The sequence below is a fragment of the Panthera tigris genome, chromosome B4, assembly GCF_018350195.1.
Source record: "Panthera tigris isolate Pti1 chromosome B4, P.tigris_Pti1_mat1.1, whole genome shotgun sequence".
In the NCBI taxonomy this organism is placed as follows: domain Eukaryota; kingdom Metazoa; phylum Chordata; class Mammalia; order Carnivora; family Felidae; genus Panthera; species Panthera tigris.
The window spans coordinates 50926135-50944199 of NC_056666.1; the positions used below are offsets into that span (position 1 = coordinate 50926135).

At 33.8% G+C, this 18065-nt stretch overlaps 1 protein-coding gene across 6 annotated transcripts in view; it reads left to right on the forward strand.

Annotated features, from left to right (window-relative positions):
- The window catches only part of PIK3C2G (phosphatidylinositol-4-phosphate 3-kinase catalytic subunit type 2 gamma), a 352007-nt gene that overhangs the window by 422 nt on the left and 333520 nt on the right, over positions 1-18065 (forward strand). The window contains exon 2 of one of the 6 annotated variants that reach the window (XM_042991840.1): positions 15534-15659. The exons of the other annotated variants lie outside the window; for them this stretch is intronic. The gene's annotated coding sequence lies outside the window, so the exon portion shown is untranslated. The remainder of the gene's footprint in view (positions 1-15533; positions 15660-18065) is intronic. 6 annotated transcript variants of the gene reach the window in all.

Here is an 18065-nt window from a genome sequence, read left to right on the forward strand (position 1 = left end):
CAAAAATGAATCCTTATAATTATTTAGGCATAAATCTGTTTTAATTGTTATCAGCTCTTGGCAGTAGTCCTTTTATGACACAACTTGTCCACTTTTAAGTTATCAGTTATGATTTATTTTTCTGTTGGATGGAATATTTTCAAGAATTATTTTCTGCTACAAAATAAGGGTGATGTATATCTTTGAACTCCTAATTTACACAAAATGTTTTTTTCCTCAGAACTTTATTTTGTATTTCTAAATATTTTCCATTTTTTGGTGATTTTTTTCCTCTTGAGTTATATAGAAATGTTTTTAAGTTAAAACTTATGAATTATTTTGTAAATTATCTTTTTATTGATAGTTAAGTATATACTGGGGTCAGAAGGAATAGTATGTGTAATGCTGACTTTGAATTATGTTAAAAGTCACAGAATATATGGTCAATTTCCATAAGCTATACTTGTCCTTGAAAAGAATATGTAATTTTCATTAATTGAATGCAATATTCTACATATGCTCATTACATAAAGCTTATTTTTTCAAATCGTCTACATGTTTAATGATATTTTATCTAATTGATCTATAAATCATGTAAGATTTCAATGAAATCATTTAATTATGAAGGTGGATTTGTCATTTTCTCTTATAGCACTATAATGTGTAATGGTATGAATTTGTAATGAATTATTTTTAGTACATACATATCTCACATACCGACAAGTGGAGTGAATCTTTTATTTCTACAAAGTGCTCCTTTTCTCCTCCAGATAAGTTTTTTTGCAGGTAGGCCTGTTTGGGTTCTTTTCAACATAACTACACTAGTTCTGTTGTTATTATTGTTACTATTTGCCTGGAATATCTTTTCCTGTCCTTTTAATTTTAAGCAATCCTTACACTTGCGTATCTAGTATGTCTGATTGGCTTTTTTTCTTTTTTAACACAACGTAACAACCTATAGATTTTATGTAATATATTCAGACCATTTACATTTATGTGCTTCTGATACATTTTCATTTCTACCATTTTAAAGAACACTTATATTTGTACAATTTTCTATATTTTCCTGAAACCGCTGGACCTTCTTCCAAACTGATCAAGGGTTGTTGCAATTGCTTTCATTTCCTTCCTTCTTTCTGCTGTAGAAAGATATACCCTCTATTATCTTACTGGTTACATCTAAAAATTTAACATGCATTTCTGAAAAATCTAAAGTTGTCTATATCTATACTTCCTCCTGGACAATACAAGTATCTTTCAAAATTTGGATCACCCAGCCCCAAATACTAGCCTTGTGGTCTAGTATTTAATTATATCTAGTCTATTTTGATCTCTAAATTAGCAATTATTGTTTATACAGCCAATGTTAGAGAATTACCCACATATTTACTACAACCTTACTCGTTATTTCCTTATGAGAACAGGTTTTCATTTTGTTCTACTTCTTAAAAGTTTTGCTGAATTATTGGCTTATGTTCCTTGTCTGATTTTTTTCATGATCATGTTGGCTCCCTCTTTTGTTTTGATGTTTTTGCTTAGGTCTCATGCTGATTACTTTCTTATAGCTGTGCATCTCTGAATAGCAGTGATTCTTTCTGAGACAGCTCATTCTTGAAAGACTGTATATGAAGGAAACCAGGAAAATTAGCTATGTGAGCAGACCACCTCTATTCAGATCTGTTGTTCCAGAACATTTTCTCATCAACACCCTACCTTTTAGGTAAACACTGAGATAGAAAGATGTCTACTTAGCTCATAGTGAAGGCTGGAATATATGGTCAGATGGACCATGACAAGGTATTTGTCTTTAGCTAATTGAAATCAGTGTCACCACTTTTTTTCTCCTCTACCCTTTGAAACTAATAGCCTGTTCTCTAAAAGCATGCATGGGATGTCTGCACGCTTGCTCACTCAGTAACCCTTTTCTTCAATTATTTGGAGAATTCTTTCTCACAGTCTTCATAATGATGTTATTCTCCCACATACTGAAATTATTCTATAAGCATTAGATTGGTTACTTATTCATTGTGTGTGTGTGTGTGTGTGTGTGTGTGTGTGTGTGTGTGTGCACGCGCGCGCATGTGTCTATGTTTGCATGTACACATGCATGGCTATATATTCAACCTTTAAGAAGAAAATGTTAATCCAGAGAAATTAATGATATGTGTTTTCTTTTGATCTGTACTCTGATCAATTAGACTATGGCTGAATCCCCTCAGATGTGCCCTATTTTCTAGTTTGCAATGAGCTTTTAATTTATCCAAGTCTAAGGAACTAAAAATAATTCCATACACCCATACCTAGTTTCAGATTATCTGAATACATTATTACACACACATACGAGCGTGCACACATGCACACACACATACACACGCTCAAACACATACATCCTCAGCAAAAACTGCTGTCAGGAGGTTTTTAATCTTTGTTTCAAACTTACAGTGATTTTGTATAAGAACACTGTACCCTCTTTGATGTAATTCGCCATGATTAGCCACCCCCTACTAATACTACTTTATAGCTCATTATTTTCACTTGGTTGGAGTCTCAAAATTGAAGAAGGAAAGAAACCCTCTTTTTGTAACATGCATATAGCATTCAAAATTACTTTCCTATATTATTCTCAGGATTTTCAGCACCATAAAAAGAAGACCATAGTCTTATCTCCACTCAAGGTCATCTCTCCAGTGTCCTCTCCAGTGACTGACAGAATAGGAGTTCAATATACCCACACTTTCATTTTATGAATAAGAAGACAAACACCGATTGCCTCAAAGAGTAGAACTCACACAACAGGAAATTTTTTTTCTGATCTCTGAGACACAGAACAGAGTGGAGGCCTTCCCTATACCTTTCAAACTACTTACCATAGTTTTCCTTTTACTCAGTGTTCACATATTTGCCCTTTTTGTTGGTAAAGCATTCCACTTTAGTAAACTGTCATGTCAATATTTGTGTTAATTTTCATTAATTTGTATCAATTTCTAATTACTTTGCCAACCAAATATCTTTGCTATTTCAAATCATTTTTAAATCTCTACTTGAGAGTTACCAAATAGTTTTCTATTGTTAACTATAACAAATGAGTAATACATATACCATCCCTTCAAATCATAAAACCATAAATAGTGTCCAAAATAAAAATCAAGCCTAGAAATAGTCCTGATATATAAAGGTACAGTACTTGGCTTGCTAATCTTTATACAATGCAATACCAAGTAATTATTTTTTCACTTCATGCTTTATGTTACTGCCAATCAATTTCTTAAAACATTTGTTTCCAAAAAACTATAGCAAAATCATTACCAAGAGTGGGTTGTTGAGTTGATATCTTAAAATATAATAATCCTTTTTTCTAACTGTAAAAGTTGATTCCAACTCTTCCACTTCCTAGCTACATAAGCTCTTAAAGATGCTTAAATGCTTCGTGCCTCAATTTCCTCTAAAATGAAGAAACTGATAATGCCTAGTCAAAAGACCATCATAAGTCCATCATAAGTTTTGTATGAGGAATAAATAAGTTAAAAACAAAGCACTTAGAATAATGCTTTGCACATTCTAAGTTAGCACTCAATAAATGTTTGAAATTACTGAAATTATTAAATTATGTCTTTTTATTCCTAATCAGTACTTAGCAGAATACATTCTGATGGACAATCTTCTAGAAAATATTAATGAGTGTGGCTTAGGTCTCTGGGCTTTCATCCTCCTGTTAACAGAATATAGAGTTAGGCTCATGGTCCAGTCTTCACCCTCTGCTTACCACTGACCCCGGCGATTAACCCAAAAGACATGCATTTGATCCAAGGTAGATCAACTAGATTCCTGCTCTTAATTTTTAAACTGACATCGTTTGCTATGCAGAAAAACATGTTTTCCCAAGTCTCTACCCATATTCCCCTCCTGGAGAAAAAAGTCAATTTTTCTGTAGAAAATATAGAAACCAATGTATTTAGAGAGAAAGAACTTCAAGAGAGAAAGAGAGGCTTAGTCGTGACAGTTGTTCATGCTCTTAGTTCACATCATATTCCCTTTTGCATTTTCTGCCACTTGTGACCAAGAGTCCTAACCAAAACAAAAGTGTTCTCAAAAGAGTATCCTGAATAAGCCACTTTTAAGTACTGCTAACTGTAGTCCTTTCTTGACATTTTACAAAGCATAGTAAAATCTCTATGTATTTTTACATTAAAGCAAACCAACAAAAACATGCTTACCTTAGTGTAACTCAGCATCTCTCAAACAATTTGGACATTTTTTCTGACAACTTCCATAACAAATGACAAACTTGTGCTTCATAGTGGTTTAGGAAACACTGATACAGTATTTTCATGATTCCACCTTTTAGATCTTTATTCCCTATAGAACTTACTTCATAATTGTAATCCATATTTAATGGTGTTTAGATTTTTTATCCAGGTGATTAACTAAGTGTGCCTGCCCAGATACATCTATTAAGCAACCTACTATTTCCTTCACGTCTAACTTAACCTAAAAATTGATATATGCTATGGTTGATTCATACATTTTCTTTGACACATATGTCTATAACTAATCAGTTGGTATATTGTTTTAATTATTATGTCTTTAAAATGTGTATTATTTGGGGTGCCTGGGTGGCTCAGGTGGTTAAGCATCTGACTTCGGTTCAGGACATGATCTCACAGTTTGTGGGTTTGAGCCCTGCGTCTGGCTCTGTGCTGAAAGTTCAGAGCCTGGAGCCAGCTTCAGATTTTGTGTCTCCCTCTCTCTGCCCCTCCCCTACTCATGCTTTGTCCCTCTCTCTCAAAAATAAATAAACATAAATTTTTTTTAAAGTAAACATAAAAAAATAAAATGTGTATCATTTTTCATATGCAAGTCCCTACTAATATTTTTTCCATCATTTTCTTTACCAAAAGTGACTTAGAATCAGCTCATTAATTTCCCAAATAAGGGGATTAAATAAAATGTATGAATTCTTCAAATATCTATTTAAATTTTTAAATTTTGTATCTTCTCATCTGGAAATAGTGTGTCTCCACGTTTTTAAGGACTTAACACATTCTTCATACATAAGCATACCATTACAAATAATAATCTCCTCTTTTCTAGCGGTTATACATTCATTTATCTTATTGTTTGGCTATATTTCTAAAATAATTTGCCAGAAGAAATAGTTATCCTATTCTTGATTTGAAGGAGAAAGTTCATAGCATTTCTTCATTAAATAAACTTTCGTTGTTAGCATGTGCAAATTATTTTTTATCTGTTTAATTATGATTTTTCATTTATAGTTACCATTTAAAAAATGAATGGTTAAAAACAGCAAATCCAAAATTAATTTCTGCTATGATTTATTCATGTACTATTTGTTCAATGATTCATCTTGATCAGATTATGAAAGAAAAATTATAAAATATAATTATAAAATTTAATATTAATAAATTGAGTTGGATATAAAATCCCAGAAGTGTCCATTAATTCACTTTTTAAGAAGTACATATGCATACACACACACACACACACACACACTTTTTTTATACATAAATGCCCACATTTATTATAATTTCTTTAGAAATTGCAATAAAATGTTCTTGATACTTTTTGTCCTATATTGATTTCTGGTACTAGACACCAATATTTATTATCTTGTCTAATTTTGTGTTTTGTGTGTTTGTGTGTGTTTGTGTGTGTGTGTGTGTGTGAGAGAATATAGTGTGTGTATGTTTGAGTAACATACTTGGAAACACTTTTAACTTTGCTTTGATGTTTTTTATGTTTTTGTTGCAGAAATTACACAATTGAGGATATATTTTTTGAATGATGATTTTTAATCCAACTAGATGCTTATATTTACTGTCATTAGAAATGCAATTGATCCTGTCACATTCGGTTTTCTGTTCTTAACACATAACTTGTAATTTCCTATTTCCCTGATGATTATAATGTAAATGTCATCCAATTTTGACTCTTCCAGTGTTCTGGAAATTATACATGCCATTTGTCTTCAACTAATAAGTCTCTATAATACATAACAATTATATATATTTATTAAAAAGTATATATGAACTTATTATCTTAATCATCAGTGAAAAGGAAACAGCATTATTTAATCCTCTTTCCTCTTGTAAAACAGAAAATTTAGCACACCTTTCAGTTTCAGATGAAATAGTCTATGATTTTTCATCTAGCTTATTAATACCAAATAAAATTTTTAATTATCATATTTAAAATTATGTTTGCAATAATTACTAAGACTTAGTCCATATTAACCAATTTTCTTAATGTTTATTTAATTTTGAGAGAGAGAGAGCACAAGCAGGAGAGGGGCAGAGCAGGGGCGGGGGAGGGACAAGGAATCTGAAACAGGCTGAGCTGTCAGCACAGAGCCCGACACGGGACTCAAACTCATGAAGTGAGATCGTGACCTGAGCTGAACTCAGAGGCCTAACTGACTGAGCCACTTGGGCACCCCATGAATAATGTTTTTAATGTGAGACTAAACTTTTAGTTTCTTACATTTCAATAGATCATTAAGCTCTTTTTTAATTAACATCTCCCTTTCATCCAATTTCTTCTACATTTTTATGATGCATTTTATTGCTATATTATTTTGTATGTTATTTTCACATTGTATTTAATCAAACACATGGTTCCTTCATTTTATAAAAAATAGTTTAAGTTTTTTTTAATGTTTATTTTTTTTTGGGAAGGAGAGAGAGACAGCGTATGAGCAGGGGAAGGGCAAAGAGAGAGGGAGACACAGAATCCTAAGCAGGCTCCAGGCTCTGAGCCGTCAGCACAGAGCCCTATGCAGGGCTCAAACTCAGGAACGGCAAGATTATGACCGGAGCTGAAGTAATATTCTTAACCAACTAAGCCACCCAGGTGCCCCAAACTTAAGTTTTTATACAATTTACTTAGGTATACTATAGCATATATTTTTTCAAAAGTAATTTTTCCTTTTGTGTCTTGATTGCTAAACACTTTATTTCTTACAAAATATTTTCACATCTTCTGTGTTGATTTTTTTTCTCAATTACTCACCTTTTAGGAATGAAGGGTTTCTCCACTGATTACTCATAAATAATATCTTTAGCTTTTTCTATTTCCCCCTTTTTTTATCTGGTTGCTGTTAGAACACGTTTGTTAAGTTTTCAGCTAGAGGAAGAGTAAATGCGAACACAGTTACTGGTCACTAATAGCCAATTTCACTAAATTCTGGACTTCATTTATCTTGTTTTGTTTTCTGGTTGACCACTTTGAGAAGGTAAACATATTTCTAGGTAATTCTAATCAATATAAAGTCCTTCTGCCAAAAAATATCTACTTTTGCACTTTCTCATGGGACTCTCTCATCTCCTTTTCCCAGATGTAGTAAACTAAATGCTTAGCCATTGTAGCCTCTGGATATTTGCATTAATGATTGCAAATTTTAGTTTTAGAAAACATGCAAAAAGGGGTATGGTAGAACAGCCCTGGTACAGATATCCCCTTTTGGGTTGTAAGGAGAGCTGATCAGAACCTCGAACTGAGTCAGGCAGTAGCAGGGAAATGAGTCATCTCCTTACCTTTTTTTAAACTGGCAGATTTATTCTCCTTCAGGTAACAAAGCAAGTGTCAGCCATTTTTTCCCTTCTATTTCAGTTTGATCTACTTTGACTTCCATATGTTGAAAATTGGGGTGATCAAATGAATGGTTGTCAGTCCTTTTTGCTGGTACTGTCAAACTGCAAATAGATATTATTTGTTTTTTTAATTTTTTTAATATTAATTTTTAAAATCACATACTACCAGCCAGACACCATTCTAAAAAAAGTAACTGGACTGATCTTAAAAACCCCAATTTATTTTATTATTATTATTCTGAGATTAGGGAACTGAACTCATTTACTAAACTCACAGTCTGTCAACCAACTTTTATTGCCATAATATATAAGCTTCTCAGGATGTTTTAAAATGTTCTGATTTTGCCTTACTGTTTATTTTTTTTCATTTAACCTTTATATACTGTTCAATAACAAAAACTCAACCAAGTAAATTTTAAAGATCTAATTGGCTTTATCAAACAATTCATAAATCAGGCAGCACCCCATGTAGCAAACTGAGGGGTGCTTTGGGGAGTTGTACAAAATGGACAGTTTTTATACAAGGAGGGTGGGGCAAGAAAATTATTAGCAAAATAAAATAATTGTTTCAAGCAAAGCTGCTTCCCCTGGGGGAAAGGCTAGGGTTCTTATGCAGATTACCTAGTCTTCCTTTTAGGGTGGGAAGGAATGGAGAGGGTTTTAAGCATTGGTGTTGATGGAAAAATTCCTGGCTGACCAGTTAAGACCGCATTTCTGGGAGAGACTGAAATTGCAATTATATTAGGTATGAAGCCCTGGTCTGGAAACTAGGTCAAAGTGACATCATTTTGGGCCTGTTTTCTTTTTAACAATACTAATTCACTTAACTCTTATACTATGTTGATTTTTAAATGCATTCTTATTGCTGTAGCTCCTATGCAGTAAATAATATTATGTATGCCTTTCAGATGTATGTTTTAAATGGAACACACATATTTTAAAGAAATGCCTTGTGGGGTAGGAGTTGATACAATAAGCATGTCCTTAGAAGCATTACAATTACCACTATAATTACATTGTAATGGTTTTACCTACATTTGTCTTTTTAAAAATTTCTAGGCTCTCTCTCTAGATCATATTCAAATCAAATTTATCATAGCAAAAACTCTCTCGAAGATTCAGTTGAAGTTGTATTTCTTGAGAACTTATATCTTGCACTAATGGTAAAATATCACTAAGTAGACATTTCTTCAAACCCATAATATTTTGAACATTTAATTCACCTAGAAGTCTCACTGTATTTGGTGAAAAACATGGACATGTTTCTAGCTACTAGAACAGTAATGGATACCATACGGCATGCGTGTCTCCACTCTCCTCTTCTGCATAAGGGCAGACCTTGGTAACAGGGCATTATCACTCCCTGAGCTTTGCTCACCCACACAATTCTTCTCAAACCATGTCCTGGAAAGCTACTACCATGTAATGAGATTTCATTTGTGAGATAAAACTATTTACCACTTTAGTTTCAGATCCACATTAGAGTTCCCCCAAAGAAGAAACTGTTTTTGATTTCCTTATAACAAATATTTACAGAAAGGATAAACTTTTGCATGTTTGGAAAATTTGGCTAAGCTATATTAGCATGTAGCAATGAAGCTTAAACTAGATGGAAATAAATATGACAATAAATAAAGTAAATAAATATTTTATAGTGTTTTTTTGATGTTTTAGTTGCTTATTTTGAGAGAGAGAGCATGCAAAGAGCGAGTAAGGGAGGGGCAGAGAGGGAGGGAGATAATCCCAAGCAGGCTCCATGCTTAGGGGGGAGTCCAAAGTGGGGGACTCGATCCCATGACCAAGAGATCTTGACCTGAGCAAAAATCAAGAGTTGGGCATTTAACAACTAAGACACCCAGGTTCCCCAATATATTTAAATTTATTTTTAAAATGCCTAAACACAGGGACGCCTGGGTGGCTCAGTTGGTTAAGCATCCTACTCTTGGTTTTGGCTCAGGTCGTGATCTCATGGTTGGTGGGTTTGAGCCCCACATTGGGCTCTGTGCTGATGGCATAGAGCCTGCTTGGGATTCTGTCTCCCTCTCTCTCTACCCCTCCCCTGTTCGTTCTCTCTCTCTCTCTCTCTCTCTCTCTCTCTCAAAAATAAATAAATAAACATTTAAAAAATTTTAAAAATGTCTAGACACAGATTTTTAAAAAGTCAAACAGATAAAAATTTATATATTGGAGGATAGGATAGAAAAGCAATTTACTTTAGCTTCATAGAACTATGTTTAGCCCCTAGAATTTTCCCAAGGACTATTATTGTTTTCCAAGAAAATATTTAAGGGTTAAGTTCCTGTGTCAGATAAAATAAAGTAGTCCAAATGATTGTGGATCAGGATACTATGAAATTTAGCCTAGTTATGTAACTGTTCATGGTTTTATTCTATAGACAGTTTGAAATAACAGAGAACAATCTATTGTGGGTACTTTATAATGAAAATATATAATGTTTCACAAATATAAATCCTTTTAAAGAATAGTCTCATATTCTTTTATTTTTTTAACTTTATTTATTTTGAGAAAGACAGAGATAGTGCGAGTGGGGGAGGAGCAAAGGGGAGAGAGACAGAATCCCAAGCAGGCTTCACACTGACAGTGCAGAGCCTGATGCAGGGATCCAACGCACCAACTGTGAGATCATGACCTCATGGCCAAAACCAAGAGTCAGACGTTTAAATGACTGAGCCACCCAGGCACCCCAGAATAGTCTCATAGTATAAAAATATAACTTTGATGTGCCTGAAATTGTTTACTATAAACATACTAATATATTGTTATTTAAACAGTACTAAGGTATTTAAATTAAACAGCTAATTTTAAGAGCTAGATCAGAATTAACTAGTGTTTTGTATTCCATGCCCCCTCAATATAAGAAGAATGACGGAAATTCCAAGTCGTAAAATATAGGGAGAGGCACTATTTTCCAGATGAGATTTAATCTATACAAGATGGATTGTTGAATTCTTTAGCCTTCCTTCACTTCCTTTTCCTAAAGGGAAACCTGGTTCTCCCCAACGACCTGCTCCTTTGAAGCCCTCCTCTGGAAACTGTTCATTCTCTCACCCCCCACATACCAAAGAACAGGAGGCAAGGTTAACATTCACCAGACTGCCACTGCCTTACAGGTCATTCATTTCTAATGCTTTATACTTAAACAATAGTCCATACTTCAACTCTACTCTTCAGAACCCTGTGACATCTTGTTCTACTGCCTATGTCCCTCCTACTTACTGACATCCACTGACTTTGTTCCTCCACATCTATTAGGGACTTATGCTCCTAGTGTACCTGGTTGAGTGTCTGCATTTCACATTCTAACTCCAGGCCTCCCAGAGAACTTGAAAACCATTTCATCATGAATGTTCTAAATAAGATGATTTCTTTCTCTTAATAATAAAACAGTCATGTTTTGTTTTTGTTTTGTTTTTTCTGGTCTCACGGCAACAGAATAAGGAACCACATTTCCCAGCCTTCCTTGCAGTTATTTATTCAGGCAAAGGGATGTGGGAAGAAACGTGTGCCACCACCCAATGAGGTTCTTAGAAGGGAGCCACTTGCCTTTCACTTCTTTCCCTCTTTGTAGTACCAGAAGTGGACACAGTGAGGTGATAGTGGCTTATGGTTTTCTCCCTACTTCTCAGACTACTTTGTACTTCTACTTTTGGGGTCCATTAATTAAATACGGGTTGTCTCCCACATCAGGATACCATTTTCTGATTGATTACATCTCTTCTTAAATAATTAAATCCTCCTTAAGCAAGGCTCGTGGTTTCAAATGCAAAAATTACCTCCTGAATTAAAGAACTATATGCACAAATATTCACTCAAAATCTTAGGTTAGATTTTATATAAATCCTCAAGTTCTACATACCTTTTTTTTGATGTTGTTTTAATTTTTTTAATATTTATTTATTTTTGAGAGAGAGACAGATTGCGAGCCAGGGAGGGACAGAGAGATGGAGACACAGAATCCAAAACAGGTTCCAGGCTCTGAGCTGTCAGCACAGAGCCCAAATGGGGACTCAAACTCACGAACCATGAGATCATGACCTGAGCTGAAGTCAGAGGCCTAACCCACTGAACCACCAAGGTGTTCCACAAATTCCACATATCTAAAAATTCAAGCTACCTATTTCTTTTTTAAAATGTATGGTATCAGCAATGATATAAAGCAAACACACAACTCAGTGTGCTATTATAAGTTGAATAATCCTCTAACCACCCTCCATGTCAAGAGACAAAACTTTCCTGCCACCCATAAAGCCTTCCATGCACCTCCCCATCACAATATCCTTCCTCTCCCCACAAATGAACACTCTTCTGCTATCACATTATATTCTTCTATATAGTCTCATCATCCAAATGTATATACATAAAGTATATAGTGTTGTTTTGCCTTTTTTTCTTTGGAAGAGGTGGGTGGGTATATTTTTACAGTTGTTGTTGTTGTTGTTAATGCATTTCATCTGCATTCCTTTTTTTCTTGTAATTTATTTTTTGAAGAAACTAGTTTGTTTTTCCTATATCGATTTCTATCCTGTGTTTAGTTTAATTTGTTCCTCTGTCTTCTGTGTTTCTTGAGCACTAGTGATTGGATACAAAAGTTTGACCAGATAGATTATGGTTAAGTTATTTGCAAAACTTCTTTATGGTAGTTTTGGATTCTATATCAGAGGGTACAAAATGCCTGGCTGCTTTCTTTTGTGATGTTAGCATCCACTGATGCTTGACGCCCAGATTTAATAATTCATGACTTATTGAAAACCATTGATAACACAATTTTATCACTCATTCTTCATTTATTAATTGCAATACTTCTACAAGGAGAAATTTTTCTCATCTATTACTTATTCAGTCTTATTTCATATAAAAAAAAGACAAAACAAATGGTTTAACGGTGTATTCTATTAACCCTATGTTGTACAAAGGCAATTAATTAGTTGTGTGTGTATGTGTGTCATTATGAATGCATGCATTTAAACATGTTTTGTATGTTTTCATCCATTTCAGTTATTGCACTTATTGGCCAATGGGAGCCTTTTCAAGTTGGCTTTCACTTCCTATTGGTACACCCTTGTATTCTCTGATATCTTCCTTACTAACTACAATAATAGGATCTCTTAGACTCATCTTATATATTCTCTAAATCAGAAATCAGCTGGTCCTCCAAGTAGCCCTACTCTCTTTCAGTGGGTAGTATTTCAGTATCACAATCTGGATGTTAGGGATGCTCACTGATATTGAGATGGACATTTTTTTCTAGGCCTTTCCAAGGATACATAGAGATAGATACATAGAGATAGATACATGTAGATACATAGAGACAGAAAAAGAGAGAGAAAGATTAAAAAAACAAAAACAAAAACAAAAAACAAAACTTCATGAGTTCATTCTGATGCCTTCAGTTCTGATTCTATCTCAAGGGCACTGGGGATGCTAGAATTACTCATTTGTGTATCCAGCATTACATAGTTTTCATTCTCTTATTTACTCTTAAGATACACTCAGAGGAATTGAATGAATTACTGCTTCAACTGCTTTATCATGTTTAAGACTAAAATTTTAACAATACTTAGGAATCAAACATGCTTGAAACCAGGTCTCAATGACTTACAAGAAATTATCTCTGGTGTACTGGACAATGTAAATAAAAACATACCCAATATATAAGTCTTAAATATGTTATTCATGAATTTTACTTCTGTTTTTTCTAAGGCAAAATAAGCTTAACAGTATTCTACATAAAATTCCCCCAAATAAAATGAGGCCTGTGTTTTTTAAAGTAATTCTCACATGGTATAGTATTATAAACTTGTATTATAAATTTAGACACAATTTACCTACTTGAGGGTAAGAGCTGTGTTTGATCATTTTTGTATTCTAAGTGTTTTGTACAGTGCCTAAGATAAAATATACTTAAAAAACAGGTACTGAACAATTAAATCTTCAAAGAGTAAATAGGTTGATCTTTGAAAAACACAGGTTTGAACTACATGGATCTACTTATACACAGATTTTTTAAAAATAAATACATTGGAAAAAATTTTGGAGATTTGTGACAATTTGGAAAAATTCACAGTTGAGCTGCATAGCCTAGGAATGATGAAAAAATAAGAAAAAATTAGGCTTCTTATGAATGCATAAAATATATGTAGATATAGGTATTTTTTATTATTTACTACCATAATATATTCACAAATCCATTATAAAAAGTCAAAATTTATCAAAATTTACACACACACACTTACAAACCACACATGGCTCTATTCAGTTGAGAGAAATGTAAACAAATGTAAAGATACAATATTAAATCATAAAATTAACTATACTACACACAGTATTACTATAATAATTTCATAGCCACTTCCTCTTGCTATAGTGGTGAGCTCAAGTGTTGCAAATATCCACTTAAAATACCATGTGATGCTAATCATTTCCACGTGAGTAATTCGTCTCTCCAGTAAACTGCATATTGCAGTAAAAAGTGATCTTTTGAGGTTCTCACATATTTTTCATCGTGTTTAGTATAATATCATAAGCCTTGAATAACACCATGGGGCCCATACAAAGTGTCACCAGTGATGCTGGAATTTCTCCCAAGATGCAGAGAACAGTCATGACATTACAAGAAAAATTTGAATTGCTTGATATGTATTATAGATGGAGGTCTACAGCTACAGGTGCCCACCGTTTTGAAATAAATGAACCCAATATATGGACTACTGTAAAAAAAAAAAAAGAATGAAAGAAACTTTGTGAATCATGACTGAAGCTACACCAGCAGACACAAAAACTTGGCACTTTTTGTGACATATTTTTTTATCTCATATTCAAAGTGCAGCTTTTATGTGGCAGCAGGATTGCTAAAAGACAGGCATACTTATATGCCTTACATAGGCAATATATATTGCTATGTCTAATATGACTCAAGACAAAGCAAAGTCATCTTAAGGCAAAAGATGACAACTTAAGGCAAAAGAAAGGTGGAGGACCTAAAGCTGGAGAATTAAATGCCAGCAAAGGATGGTTTGATAATTTTAGAAATAAGTTTGTCTTTAAAAAAATGACAAGATAACGGGAGAAGCAGCTTCTGCTGATCAAGAAGGAGCAGCTCCCAGATGGCAGTAAGAAAATCACTGAGGAGAAAAGATATCTGCCTGGGAAGGTTTTTAATGTAGTTGAAAGTGTCCTATCCGGGAGAAGAAAAATATGAATTTTTCACATTATCTTTTATTTTTGATGTCTAGTGTTAATAACATGTATAACATCTACAGTGTGTTGTATTACACAAGACAATATTGATGTAGGTTCTGACAGGTGATTCATTTTTTAAACAAAGGACTTAAACTTTTTGTGTAATAAGTACAGTACAGTACTGAAAATGTATTTTGTCTTCCTTATTATTTTCTTGGTAACATTTGCCTAGCTCTAGCTTGCTTTTTTAAGAATGCAGTTATAATACATGTAACATACAAAATATATGTTAATCTACCATTTATGTTATTGGTAAGGCTTCTAATCAATAGTAGGAGGAGTCAGCATCCCTAACCCTTGCATTGTTCAAGGGTCATCTGTAGATGTATGAATAAATGAGTTCATTTATTCAAGTCAATATCTCCCCAAAACAAGAATAAATAAAAAACAGCTTCAAATTTTTTGTATACAAGAAGCTTTAGGCAGTCTAATGAGAAGTGAGGCTTCTATAGGATTATACATGTATAAGAAAATGTCAATTATTCATGTAAAAAGGCACCTAATAGAGACTTTTGGAAAGTAATGTTTTCCCAAAGCACCTCTTGTCTCCACTTAGGTGAAAATACTATCAGAGCTCATGATAATAATAAGATGTTTACCTTGTCATCACCCAATTCCAAACTAGACATAATGTAAATTTTATATATATATATATATTTCATTGTGGTCTTATTTGTATTTATACAGCAAAGTGAGCTGAGGAAGTTCCAGTTTATGTCTAGCTAAAATATGAGCATCTCTGTGTCTGCATGATAAAGAAAGATGGTAATTTCAGATCATCCTTACAGCCAAGAGTTTTTTTTCAGGAACCAGGTTAGTTCCGTAGCTCTGCAGAGTTTCCCTCCAACTTACTGAAAATACAGATGGTTTGGCTTGATTGGACTTTAACATGTCTTATGTTGGCACAATCTTGATCTTCCATGACATTTATATACACCTTAAAAACTGGTACATTTTCAATGGCTACAACTTGCTCTCTGAAATAAAGATCATTTTCTTCAACCTCGTAATTTAATTCCCCTACCGTTCTCATGTCTCCTGTATAGATATATTCATTCAGTAGTGTAGACAAGTTTTTGAATCAAGATCAGACACTTTCAGACATTTTCTTTGTTCTTCGGTAAAATAAATATTTTTGTTCCCATTGTTGGGGTTTTGTAACCCCAAGACTGGGCTTATTTGGATGATATCTGTACCTTTGTAGATTTAGTAAATGGAAACAGCTGACAGGGGCCGCCTTTTCTCTGACAGGTGCCTAAGTTCTGTTGGCACTTTTTCCTTGAGGCCAAATGAGTAACTTACCCTCAATGAAAACTGATTTCTGAAAATTTTAACTGAATGGAATGTTATATGCAATTGCAGTAAACTAAGTTTTCATGATTGACATCTTTTAAATATCCTGTTTAAATTCAGCTGAATGTGCCAACGAAGACTAGAGGACTATTTTTGTGCTGTCTGCTATAATTCCGGTTTCTGATTTTCCAATCAATTAGGAAGCAGCTTCCAACTTGCACATTGTATTGATTTTATATTGCTACTGTAACAAATTATTACAAACTTAGTTACTTAAAGCAAGGCAAATTTGTCATACAATTCTGTAGGTCAGAAATACAATAGTCTCATTGCGTGGAAATCTATGTGTCAGAAGGGTTGTGTTCCTTTCTGGAGGCTTTTTTAGGGAAAAATCTGTTTCCTTTTGCTTTCTAGCTTCTTTCTACAGGCTCTTTGAGGGGCACCGAGGTGGCTCAGTTGGTTAAGCATCTGACTCTTGGTTTTGGCTCAGATCATGATCTCATGGTCCATGGGATCAAGTCCCCCATTAGGCTCTGCACTGACAGCCCAGAGCCTGCTTGGGATGCTCTTTCTCCCTCCCTTTTAAAGATCCTTGTGATTATATTGAACCCACTCAGGTAATCTCCCTATTTTAAGGTCAGCTGATTAAGAAATTTAATTCCATTTGCAACCTTAGTTTCTCTTTGCCATATAATCTAACATATTCCCAGGTTTCACGTATTAAGACATGGAGATATTTGGGGAGGCACTATTCTGCCTATTGTACATATTTTTTATGGTTCTGAAGAGTTTATTTGAATCAGAAACCGACAGCCATGTTCTCTCAATTATGGTGTAATTGCTTCTAATCTGTATGTACAGCTCTGCCTCAAAGTCAAGGTATATGAGTTTCAATTATTTTATTCATTACTTCATAATGCAGAGTGTACACATTGCCAGCTGGTACCAAATAATGTTTCTATTTGCTTATAAACTAAGAAATAATTTAGCTTTTGATTGTGTTGGTAAAGATGGGATTTAAAATTATTAGAAATTCCTTAAAGTCACCAAATTTAATATTGAAAAAGTGAATCTGGAAGTTTTTTTATTATATTTTCAATACAGGTATTTCTCATTCTCCTTTGTCTCATGATGATGAGATTTTTCAGAGAGGCATCTAACCCATTTCAAGTTTTAGTGCTATGAGAAATGCTTGAAAAAATACTGCTATTAATAAAAATTTTAAAGTTCTCAACTCTTTTCATTAGAGAGAGTTTGAGCTGAATACTGTGTTGCAGTGTCTAAATTCAGCCATGTTCTAGATGTTGTTTTTGTTTACTTATTTTGAAAGAGAAAGAGCAGGGGAGGGGCAGAGAGAGACGGAGAAAGAATCTTAAGCAGGCTCCTGTCAACACAGAGCCTGATTCAGGGCCGTGAGATCATAACATGAGTCAAAACCAAGAGCTGGATGCTTAACTGGCTGAGCTGTGCAGAAGCCCCATACGCCTCTCTTTAATCCTTGGTTATAACAAATCTGTAAACACAACTTGGAGACCTTTATGTGCCTCAGTTTTCTCATTTATTAAGTAGTAATAATAATATCCCAGGTTGAAACGAGAAATAAATGTGTTAATACACGTAAACATGTACATGTATATAGAGCAGTAGCACAGAGTTGGTCTCAAAAAATGTTAGGTATCACTATTAACAACAAATGGTACAGTCTAAAGGAAACTTTAATTTCATGATCAGACCACTGAGACCTTTAAAGACCTCTTTTAATGGCTCTACAAAATTAAAAAATAATTTAAAAAACTCTATCAGTTCTTTGAAGCCACTAAAAATTACAAGTCACTTTATTTTTTAATGTATAAAGCGAAAATCACAATTTTTTGTTTTTAAAATTTTTTAAAGTTTTATTTATTTATTTTGAGAGAGACAGAGACA